This window comes from Triturus cristatus, chromosome 2_2 (genome assembly GCF_964204655.1).
Source record: "Triturus cristatus chromosome 2_2, aTriCri1.1, whole genome shotgun sequence".
In the NCBI taxonomy this organism is placed as follows: Eukaryota; Metazoa; Chordata; class Amphibia; order Caudata; family Salamandridae; genus Triturus; species Triturus cristatus.
This window is the reverse complement of record NC_140582.1, coordinates 694,794,161-694,806,362: the sequence shown is the minus strand read 5'-3', so window position 1 is coordinate 694,806,362 and position 12,202 is coordinate 694,794,161. Positions and strand designations below refer to the sequence as shown.

At 43.8% G+C, this 12,202-nt stretch overlaps 1 pseudogene; it reads left to right on the top strand.

Moving 5' to 3' along the window:
* The first annotated feature begins 11,681 nt into the window (after window positions 1-11,681).
* Window positions 11,682-11,771, top strand: LOC146862654 (U6 spliceosomal RNA; annotated as a pseudogene).
* The last annotated feature ends 431 nt before the right edge of the window (window positions 11,772-12,202 follow it).

Below are 12,202 nucleotides of genomic sequence, written 5' to 3'. Positions count from 1 at the left end.
TTCAACCTTTATTATTCCTCCCCCCCTCAGAGTCCGAGAGAGAAAATGGCGGCCGCCGCTTCCTGGTTTCGACCGATTCGAATGTTTACTAAGATCTAACAGCCAATCAGAATCGCGCTCGCGCACGGCACCGTACGCGTACGGTAAGCCTCCCGTAAGCGCACGGTAAGCGCACCGTAAGCTGCCACAGATATATATATTGATTTAAATGCTATTTTCTCAGGAACTACTGAACAGATTTACACCAGACCTACAAAAGGCACTTCCTTGACCTGTAGACTACCTCTCTGCCAAATTTCAAGTAACTCTGTTCAGCCGTTCGGGCTGTAGCTGTGTCTAAAGGTCCTATGGAAAAATGCATGGGAAAAACGCGTTTTGGGACCCCCCTTTTTTCTCAGCCCCCACTTGACGAATCCCCCCAAGACTTTCAGGGTAGGAGCGGAGCGTAGCGCCCCATTAGTTTTGAAAATTTTGCGAAGATTTGTCGACCGGCGCCAAAGTTATTCCAAATAGAATGTTGCGGTTTTCCTATGGAAACAGGGTCCTAACTATAACTACCTACTGGCGACCGCCAGTAGGTAATATATATATATATATATATATATATATATATATATATATATATATATATATATATATATATATATATATATATATATATATATATATGTATTCACTGAAAAAACCATAGGTTTCAGGGACTTTATAATTAGCTGGACATTTCACTCGTACAAAACCAGAGAAATTCCACCGTTATAGTTACTTCAGCTAACTATAACTCGCGCACCCGCAATGCACTCCTCATGACATCACATATTAAATCATTCATGACATGGTCAGAAATATCACTGATGACATCACTGATGACATCTCAAATTACATCACTGATGACATCATCCTGTGACTGTCTATTTCTGTAATTTTTAAATATGTTTTATATATATTCCTTGGTGTATTGAAGAATGAGTGGGTGTATAAGTGTCTGGATGGATGATTTAGTAGGTGGGTGACTGACTGTATAAGTGAGTGATTAAATGTGTCTTACTGAATGCATGGGTTAGTGACTAAACTGTGTGAATGTCTGTATCAGTCTGTCTGTTGTTGTGCAAGCTGCTGTATGGTTTGGTCAGTAGCTATATGAGTGTCTATATAGGTTATTGATTGGTTGCCTGGGAGACTGAGAGTGTGTGTGGGTATTTGGGAGGGGTGTGACTCTGTGCATAGATGTGTGAGTGGTTGATTCACTGGGTGTATGGGTTCAACAGTGTATGTGGAAACACCTGTATGGGTGCGTGAGTGTGTGTATCAGTGTGTTGGTGAGTAAATGGATGTCTCAGTGGTACCTGTCCAAGTAACTACACATGTAAAAGGCAGTGTATGTGAGATTTGACGTATGTAAATGATTCTACATGATAGTTGGGGTGATTTTGAGACTGGTTGTATAGATGAGTGTGTACTTGTATCACTGGTTATATATTAGAGTAAGTATGTATTAGTACCTGTATGAATAAGTGAGGTTGTGTGTGTATAATTGTATAGGTGAGTAAATGGGACTGTGATAGATTCTTTGCATGACTAAGTAGGTGTGTGAGTAACTACATAGACGAGTGGTGGTGTGTGATTGTCTGTATAGGTGTATGAGTGCATATGACAGTGTTGTATTTATGAGTGACTGCATGTATGAGTGATTGTATGGATGAATGAGTAGATGTGTGTGTAGACCTAGCAATCAGTGAGTGTGTATGTAGTAACTGGTATTGGTGTGTTTACGATTTTGAAAATGGTTGTCTGTATTTTACAGTGGGTGTATTAACGGTTATATTAGAGTGTGAGGAGATGCATCAGTTTTTCACATGGATGATGTCATGGATGATGTAATCAGTGATGTCATTTGAGATGTCATCAGTGATGTCATGAGTGATGTCACTGACCATGTCATGAGTGATGTAATATGTGACGTCATGAGCAGTGCATTGCGGGTGCACGAGTTATAGTTAGCTGAAGTAACAATAACGGTGGAATTTCTCTGGTTTTGCATGAGTGAAATGTCCAGCTAACTATAACGTCTCTGAAACCTATGGTTTTTTCAGTGAATTTCTAAGGTTTTTTAAATGCTAATTTCTAACTATAACGTTTGTAAAACCTATGTTTTTTTCAGTGAATTTCAAAGATTTTTTAAATGTTAATTTCGAACTACAATGTCTCTGAAACCTATATTGTTCTTAAGTAAATTTTAAAAAGATGTGCATACTTGTTGTAGTCAAAAACTAACTGTAACAGTAATCTGATATAAGTTATAATTTAACAATGTTTAAAACTTAATTACCACTAATTAAAATGTAAGTGTAGAAAAACTGTGACACAGCAGCTATGATACCTGACTGCAAACAACAGCATTCACAGTTCGATTCCCGGCTCCAGTGGCACGTTAGCCCACCACTATGTCACTGTGGGCAATACCTTGCTTAATCTTCCCGATGCCCCCGAGCGCTGGGACACCTCTCTGGAGGTAGCTGTACACTTTACAAATCCTGGCATTTTTTTTATTTAATACCATAGTGATGACAAATATTAGCACGTATTTTATTTTTCTTCTATTCTGAACGATATTTTTTTCATTTCTTCTATTTAGAATTACGGCAATTAATAGATGTTTTTAGTCACGAGAAAGGAAATGACACGGTTTGCCGGGTAACAGTTTTTAATCTCTCCAACGTTATACATATCAGTGTGAGGATCGAAATTGAAACCTTTACAGCTTCACATTTTGTAACGTTTCCCAAAACGTGCACAAGGTAAACAGTAAAACGTGAGCACGTGTCAACTGTAAAACAGGACACCTAAATGGGTGGAGCCGCATGTTCCTTCCATAGACTACTGAATAACCAAAAAGTATATAAACAACACCCGTTGCTCGATTAGTTTCGTTTTGCGAGTTATTTACGCGCATCCATTCTGCGATGCAGGTTCTGCTTTCTAGCGTTGGATTCTTCTTTTGTGACAACAAAAGATATTACAGAGTTGTAAGTTGTTTCATTATGGCATAGTAGATACTTATAATCTGTGGCTATTTGTGAATATTTATATGTCACGTCAGCAGCTTGTATTCAGAAACAGACAGAATAAGGATACACTGTTCCTTTACTGGCTCCTTTGAGCTCATATAGTGTGATTTTCTATATTATAATAGTGATACTATACTTGACCACAGACGTGTTGGTGACCCGTGGGCGCCATAACTCAAGATTTATATGTAATGTCAGCAGCTTCTCGTTCTAACTTTGTTTCTCCCCCGGGATGATATAGTGTGAGTATGTATATTCTAATATTCACAGTCATTTTGATCTCAGAAGACTTCATGACCAGTCAGCGCAAGGACGAAAGCTTTCGAAGTTCCGGCGAAAAGAAGCTTTGACCATATTCACAGCTGGAAAATATTTTTTTATTTTCCTTCTTATAGAATATATTTGAATAGTAGTGTATATTATACTATTATACTATATATTCTTAAAGGAGTACCTGATCTGTCAGCGGAGCAGTCATCGACCTCTAAGCACTACGACAAAACTTTCCCGCGTTCTACAGAATACAAATTGTAAACATTTTGTATTTTTTGTAGGGACCCTTATTCTTCTTCTCCCGTGGAATACTATAAACTCACCCTGTATATTCATATACTGTGTGTTTATAGTACTTCAAAGGGTTTGAACATCTATCTGTGCGACAAATTTACAATACATACTATACTTATTTCCGTAGATAACTTAGTACCTCACAGTTTGTTACACGGCTAATGTTTCATCAAAAAGTAGTTGCAAAAAAAAAATTGTATACATAGTGCTTCATGTAATGTTTTGATGAAGCGTACATTTCTGTGTAATATCACGTCATTTTTGTTTAACAGTTTTTTACTGCTCATTGTTGTTGTGACCTCAGATGATGTAGTGCGGGAGAGTTTCTTGTAGCACTTCTTTTCTACTTTATCTAAAAGCAACTGATGCCCTTGTATATTAACAAGACTATAGCCGACAAAAAGGGAGGGTGTGGCCACGTTTAAGGGATATTGTATGAATTGTGTTTTTATTTGTCACCCCTCTGATATATACAGCTTCACTTTCCTAAGAAAGTATATTAGTGATTTCTTAATAAAAACTGTTTCAAACCTAGATTGAAATTTTTGCAGCGCAGCCACACCTCCCCGTCAGAAAAGTAAACAACACATTCTAAGTAAATAGTGCTTCTGGGAAGTATCCCACCCGCAGACTTAATAAAGAGAAGTCCGCAACACACTCTGTTATTTTCCAGCCTTGATTTGTAAGGCCCAGGCAAATTATATAAATCGCCCTTAAAATATATAAAAAGCAATTTTTCCCTTTCCAGTCCCTATAAACCACCTTGCGAGCACTGTACAGAGTTAATAATGTTCCTACCCTCCCCTACTTTTTTTCCCGTACTCCTTTGAACTGCGTCACAAAATGGCTGACAACAGTGAACCGTTCCCAGCCAATAAGGAGCAAACTTGTACTCGTAACACTGTAACAAATAAAATGTCCATGGTGTTCTGCAGAGGAGGAGAGAATGGCTGCCAACACTTCTCCATGTAATGCTTCACAGCCAATGAACATTAAGCTTGAGAAGGTACTGCTTAGAACACGGCACCCAATCAGATGTCCCTGATGCTCCACGAAGGGGGAGGAAATGGCTGCTAACCCTTCTACTTTCAATGTTTCACAGCCAACGAACATTAAGCTTGGGATGCTCCTGCTTGGAACACGTTACTCAATCAGATGTCCCTGATACTCCACAGAGAGGGAGGGAATGGCTGACAACACTAATACTTTCAATGGTTTACAGCCAATGAACATTTGGGGGCCGATTCACAGAACTAACTTAAGACAAAATCCTAAATTTACTACTTTTGGTATTCACAGATGTTAGGATTTTGTCTTAAGACAACCTTAAAACAGACTTAAGACAGACTTAAGGCAAATTTAAGACAAAATCCTAACTTAAGTCTGTCTTAAGTCAGTCTTAAGTTTGTCTTAAGTTTGTCTTAAGTCTGTCTTAAGTCTGTCTTAAGTCTGTCTTAAGTCTGTCTTAAATTTGTCTTAAGACAAACTTAAGACAAAATCCTAACTTCTGTGAATACCAAAAGTAGTAAGTTTAGGATTTTGTCTTAAGTTAGTTCTGGTAATCAGGCCCTAAGTTTGGGAAGGTCCTGCTTAGAACACGTCACCCAATCAGATGTCCCTGATGCTCCGCAGGGGGGGAGGAAATGGCTGCCAACACTTCTACTTTCAATGGTTCACAGCCAATGAACATTAAGCTTGGGAAGCTCCTGCTTGGAACACGTCAGACAATCAGATATCCCTGCTGCTCCGCGGACGGGGAGGAAATGGCTAGTAACACTTCTACTTTCAATGGTTCGCAGCCAATGAACATTAAGCTTGGGAAGGTCCTGCTTGGAACACGTCAGCCAAGCAGTTGCCCCTGCTGCTCCGCGGAAGGGGAGGAAATGGCTGACAACACTTCTACTTTCAATAGTCCCACAGAATATTACATTTCGTCTAAGAAAGTGACACTGTGCATGATAAAAGTGAACCCCGCATTATAAGTAAACATTACTGTGTATTATATTCACCGTACAGACTGCTTAAACTAAGACCACACTGTTCCTTCTATACCCTATTATACAATTCTTCTCTTTTTTCCACACCGCACATTCACACTACCTGTGTGTGCACCGTTACACAGCCTACTGAACATTGCAGCAATACCGCACATTCACACTACCTGTGTGTGCACCCTACACACTGCTGTCCGCAATACGGCACATTGTTTTATCGACAGGATTTCTAGAGCCTACTCAACCTTGCTGCAACACCGCGCACCGTTGTTCAGCAGACGTAATTTCCACGGCCTATGCAACATTTAAACTCCGTGCCTCTGCAACGTACAGACTGCTTAAACTAAGACCACAGTGTTTCAACTGTACCCTCTTATACATTATTCTCTTTTTTTCCGCCCTATGCCTTTCAACCTAGTCACAAAATGGCTGCCAACACTTCCTAGTTTCAACAGTTCGCAGCCAATCAGCTGCACGATCGTGCTCGTAATGCCTCAGCCAATCAGATGTCAGAATGCTCAAATATCGATATCTGTAAATATTGATATTTCTCTAAAACTACTGAACAGATTTACCCCATTTCGACAAAAGTGTGCTTTCTGGACCAAGACCTTTCTCCATTACAAATTTGGCGTAATTCCGTTCAGCAGTTTGACCTGTAGCCTTGTCTAAAGTTTCCTATGGAAATTGCATTGAGAAAACACGTTTTGGGACCCCCTTTTTTCTCAGCCCCCCCTTGACGAATCACCCCCAAACTTTCAAGATAGGACCTGATCAAAAAAAAGAAACTTTTTAGAATTTTTTTTAAAGATTCGTCAAACGACGCCAAAGTTATTAGCAAATCAAAAAATACTTTTCCTATGGAAACATGGTTCTAACTATAACTATCTACTGGCTTTGAAAATACAGGGAGGGGGGCCCCCTCCTGGAGCCCATGATGGCACTGGGGACCGCCACCACAAAAGGCCGGCTCCTGCAATGTCCCGTGGAGCCCACTCTCGGGACATTGTTGTTTGATAGGACTGGGTGGAAACATGCTTCGCACTCTGTCATAGCAAACCCTGGTTTGCTTCGTTGAAGCGAGTGGAGGAAAACCTGCTCTCACTTCAATGAATCAAAGCAGGATTGCTTTTGACAAGGGGAGCTGTATGTTAGCAGCTCCCCTTGCCCAAAAGAAATGCTGGTTCCCGCAGAAGGCGGGTAGCTGGCGGGAGCGTGGGAGCATAGATGCTCCCCCCACGGTCCCCAACGAAGAGGCTAGGCCTCCGGGGATGGGGTCCCCGGGGCCAGAAGTGGACAAGGGAAGGGGGACCACGCGGCTTCCCTTCCTAATGATTAATAAAAACATTCAATAATTGGGCATGCCCCGGGGGATGAGGTCCTTGGGGCGAATATAAATTAATGGAAGAGGACTGGTTTTTTTTTAGAAAAGTTTGGAGTGGCGATCCTAAGGCGACGCTCAGCACGGCCTCCTAGTGTGAACGTGCTGGGTGCACGGTTCTAAGCGCGACCCCCTAGTGTGAATGCACTGGGTGCGCAGCTCTCTGCGCGGCACCCGAGTAATTCACAGGTCTTTAAAAGACCATTTACCTGTATATGAGGTTTTGTTGTGATTTCACCTCTTCTTAGAGCCCCTGCATCTCCACTCTGCCTATGACTGGAAGAATTAATCCTCCACCCGAAATTTTTATCAGCCTCCCCCGAAATTTGGCTCTAGTTGCACCCCTGACTGGCATACACCGGCTCAGCCCACTCTGCTTACGCTTACAGAATTCCGTAGTTTCTATCCGCTGTTTGTCAATGATCCAGCTGTGGGGCTGGGAATATCTTGCAGACAGGATTCTAAGGCCTTTCCCGAGGCTTGGTTTGCAATCCTGATGCTCTGCCGGGGTTGCCACTGGTTGGCAGCCAATTAGAGCCAAGCTCGTGCTTGAGGTGTAGGCTCCGCCAACATATGTACTTATCCAATCACTCCACCATTCCCCAAGCACTTATAAATTCACTATACACTCTCCTTGCAGTACTCTAATCATCCAGCCTCTACCCATGTACTCATAGAATGATCTAGACTAAGTTACATAACTGAGGTCTTCCCCACTGCCAGAGGTAACATGGCTGCGTGCGCAGTCAACAGCACAATGTAATGTGATAGGGACCAGGACCATCATGCATACATAATGAACACATGGACACGGTTAGATAGATAGTGGAACTGGTTACAGGCACGGGCGCTCGGCCCGCTTTTATTTCCAGGGTCACCTGTCCGGTGACATCTGTGCTGGATGTGTGTGGGGTGAGTGTAAGCCAGCCCTTAGGGAATGGATCGTGCTGGCAACAACTACAACAGTGATAATGGGATCACGCACAGAGATTCAATCATAAAGGGTCCATGACTTGTGGTGCACTAAGGTAGGGGCACCAGATCTTAAATCACACACAAAACGATTTTATCGTAAAGGGTCCATGACTTGTGGTGCACTGAGGTAGGGGCACCAGAGATGAGCATGCTGATATGAAGAAATTGTTAATGTCCATTTGGGATATTTCTGCTGCATGAGGTGACATTGTTGCGTCTGGTGTCTACAGCATGAAAGTCAATCATAAAGGATCCATGAGTTGTGATGCACAGAGTTAGTGGCACCTGAGGAGCTCAGTGTGTGCGCAGCCAGCGATGATGGCGTGTCCTTGCAGGACAGGATTGGATATGTGCGAGACCTTCTGACCGCAGTGTAGGTCGGAGGCAGCGGTCAGCAAGGGCCTACAACTACATGGTATTGACTTGTGGTGCACTAAGTTAGTGGCAACAGTGGCACTCAGCGTGTGCGCAGCCAGTGATGATACGTAGTTCGGGCCGGCCGCAGTGGGAGTAGTGTCTGTTGCCTACTGGACTGTGTCATCTGCAATTGCGACTCAATCTGAATTGTGAGCTCAGCTAAACGCAGTGTAGGCCAGAGGCAGCGGTCAGCAAGGGCCAAGAGCCATGTAGCTTTGACTTGAGCTGCACAGAGTTAGTGGCACCTGAAGCACTCAGCGTGTGTGCAGCCAGTGATGATGCGTCGTGCAGGCAATCCGCACGGGATGCAATGCCTGTTACCTACTGGGCTCTGCAATTAATATATCAAGATTGAATTCGAATTTTGAGCTCTGCTGACCGCAGTGTAGGCGTATGGAACAAAAGATGAAATATGTATGGAATACATTGTCGAAATATGTAGGATTCAGGGACGTTATAGTTAGTTGCCTATTGGACTCTGAAATTAATGAATCAAGACTGAATTTGAATTGTGAGCCCTGCTGACCACAGTGTAGACCGGAGGCAGCGGTCAGCAAGGGCCCACAGCCACGTGGCATTGACTTGAGCTACACAGAGTTAGTGGTACCTGAAGCACACAGTGTGTGCGCAGCCAGCGATTATGCGTGGTCCGGACGGGCCGTCCGGATGCAATGTCTGTTGCCTACTGGAGTGCGTCATCTGCAATCGCGACTCTATCTGAATTGTCAGCCCTGCTAACCGTAGTGTAGGCCGGAGGCAGCGGATAGGAAGGGCCAACAGCCACGTGGCGTTCACTTGAGCTGCACAGAGTTCACACGCAGCTTGCGTTTTCTTTTAAAGACACTGCAAAGGCTGCGTTTGACAGCTTCAGGCATTGCCTAACCAAGAACGCCTCCTGGATGACGGACAATTGCCTGAAATTAAACGCTGACAAAACAGAGGTGATGTTCTTTAATCAACCTTCACCCCTACCAGTTGATCTCTGGTGGCTGATGCAGCTGAATCCCCCTCCCACCCTTGTCACCTCAGTCAGAAATTTAGGCTTCAAATTTGATTCAAAATTATCGGCCAAGGCCCAGATCGGTCAAGTTTCCAGAGCATGTTTTTGGAAACGCAAACCCAGCGAAGATTTCTCCATCTGCTGCCGATGGACTGTCGGGCCACAATAATCCATGCCCTTATTACATCTCAGCTGGACTATGCTAACAGCTTGTCCCTGGGTCTCCCTGCTTATCTTACTCATAGGCTGCAGACAGTCCAGAATGCCACAGCAAGGTTCTTCAGAAATGTGCCCCCCGACACCATATTTCCCCTCATTTGCGTAGCCTTCACTGGCTCCCAGTGAAAAGGAGGACCGAATTTAAGGCACTGTCTCTTGCCTTTAGAGCCACAAGAGATAGAGGTTCAGGATACCTGAAACAGAGACTTCAGAAATACCATCAGAACAGGACCCTGCGATCTAACTCTCAGATGCTTCTCCTCACCCCTGGCTTTTCTAAAGCCCTGGATTGGCAGGCAAGCCTTCACAGTAAGAATAGCCGCTCTTTGGAATGCTATGCCTAATCACCTGCGTAAAGCAGAATCGGAATCCACTTTTAGGAAGGCATTGAAAACATGTCTGTTTGACTTGCCCTAGCCCGTCCCTCTTCCCCCTATCTGACCATTTAGTGCTGGGACACTGCCGTTGGTGGTAGCCGAGCGCTCTATAAATGATTGGTATGGTATGGGATGGTATACCTGAAGCACTCAGCAGGTGCGCAGCCAGCGATGATGCGTGGTCCGGGCAGGCTGCACTGGGAGTAATGTCTTTTGCCTAATTAATTCTGTGTCAATAAGGCCACGTGGCAGTGACTTCAGTGCACTGAGTTAGTGGCACTTGAAGCACTCAGTATCTGCGCAGCCAGTGATGATGCGTGGTGCGGACGGGCTGCACTGGGAGCAATGTCTGTTGCCTACTGGACTGCGTCATCTGCAATCGCGACTCGATCTGAATTGTGAGCCCTGCTGTCTGCAGTGTAGATGGAAGGCAGTAGTCAACACAGACATCAAGGAATGCTTTTTATCACTTCTTCTTGACAAAATCCGAGGACACAGAGTACAATTTTCTCTGTAATTAGTAAATCAAGACTGAATTCAAATTGTGAGCCCTGTGGACCGCAGTGTAGGCGTATGGAACAAAAGATGAAATATGTATGGAATATATTGTCGAAATGTGTAGGTTTTAGGGACGTTATAGTTAGTTGTCTACTGGACTCTGAAATTAATGAATCAAGACTCAATTTTAACTGTGAGCCCTGATGACAGCAGTGTAGGCCGGAGTCAGTGGTCAACAAGGGCCAACAGCCACGTGGCGTTCACTTGAGCTGCACAGAGATAGTGGTACCTGAAGCACTCAGCGTGTGCACAGCCAGCGATGATGCGTGGTCCGGGCAGGCCACACTGGTTGCAATTTCTTTTGCCTAATGAATTCTGCCTTAATAAGGCTACGTGGCAATGATTTGTGGTGCACTGAGTTAGTGGCACCTGAAGCACTCAGTGTGTTCGCAGCCTGCAATGATGCGTGGTCCGGGTGGGCCGCACTGGTAGCAATGTCTTTTGCCTACTGGACTGCGTCATCTGCAATCTTGACTCGATCTGAATTGTGAGCCCTGCTACCTGCAGTGTACATCGAAGGCAGTAGTCTGTACAGACATAACTATGGGGTGCTGTGCCGCTGGGTTCGCAGGGGGTCTGTGTCAAGAAGGCATTTCAATCTCCTGACCCACACCTACAAAGCCCTCCACAACCAAGAACCAGCCTACACAAACCACTGCCTGTTTGTTCACCAATCTACCAAAACCCCCTGCTCTGCACATCGCACCCTCGCTAAGACACCACTTTTTCACCGCAGCAGATCTGGAGTATGATCCTTCTCCCACCTCACTGCCAAAGCCTGGAACTCCATCCCCCACCATCTGCGCACTGCTCCCTCGCTGACTCACTTCATGGAGGGACTCAAGGCCTGACTCTTCGACTGACACCTGCAGTACAGTGCCTGGATACCACCCCGGGGTAAGTAGCTGCACTTACAAATAATACGAAAGGCACACAACAAGGTGGATATTTCAAAGAGGATTGCTAAAATATTTGGAATATCAGCCATGTATACAGCAGCATATTAAAGAATGTTTACACTTTAACATTGGATCCACTGCTGTATCTAAAGTTTTGGATGCATTGAAAGCCTCTGTAAGGGACATAATATTAAGGTGTATCTCAGAATAAGCTTAACACAACACATATGTGGCTTCGGCGGCACATATACTGAAATTGGAACGATACAGAGAAGATTAGCATGGCCCCTGCGAAATCAGGGAAGGGTATTTACTTTTGCAAAGGGGTTTGATGATATTCCTAAACCAAGTCCAAAAGGGGGTCCTAGTACTCAAGGGGAATTAAGTTCAGTAATCTACAGCAGTTCTAGTATTTCATCAGTGGATGAACTGACCACATCAGGAATGGGGGGAGGAATACCAGTTAAGAGTTCGTCTTTTTCCGAAGAAATTTCCAGAATCAAAAGAGGTCGGAAGAAAATTTGCGCAGAACAAGAAGGGGGCAGAAACATAAGAAATACCTGGATGGGAACTCGAAGCCAGAACAGAAACAGGAATTAGATCATGATGTAAGATTAGCTGAGAAGTCAGGATCAGAGGAATTAGAGGTAATCAATTTATCTGATAGAGAGTTAAATGATCATGAACTTTCGGTTTTGAAAAAGGGATTATCATTTTGTCCAAATAATGAATGCAATTATACGGATTTAG